This window comes from Buceros rhinoceros, unplaced genomic scaffold (genome assembly GCF_000710305.1).
Source record: "Buceros rhinoceros silvestris isolate BGI_N320 unplaced genomic scaffold, ASM71030v1 scaffold4590, whole genome shotgun sequence".
NCBI lineage: Eukaryota > Metazoa > Chordata > Aves > Bucerotiformes > Bucerotidae > Buceros > Buceros rhinoceros.
This window is the reverse complement of record NW_010391165.1, coordinates 6281-6538: the sequence shown is the minus strand read 5'-3', so window position 1 is coordinate 6538 and position 258 is coordinate 6281.

The following is a 258-nucleotide window of genomic DNA, read 5'->3' as shown; positions in this document are numbered from 1 at the left end:
TGAAAGGGGCACAGACGCATCATCTTTGTAAAACTGCCGAAAATTTTGCTAATCTCCTCCCTTGGGATCTTCAACAAAGCAGCCGTCCCATGAGCCAGAAACCCCTGCTACCTAAATTCTCTGTTTCGGTTCCATAGGACAGAACAAAGCTGTTCTGGGAACTCTCCCAAGAGCAATTTCCCTGGCCCTGCTGTGGCTTCCAGCCTGGGCAGAACTGCTCAGAGACTGTCTGTCAGACGACCTCCTGTCTGGTTCCAG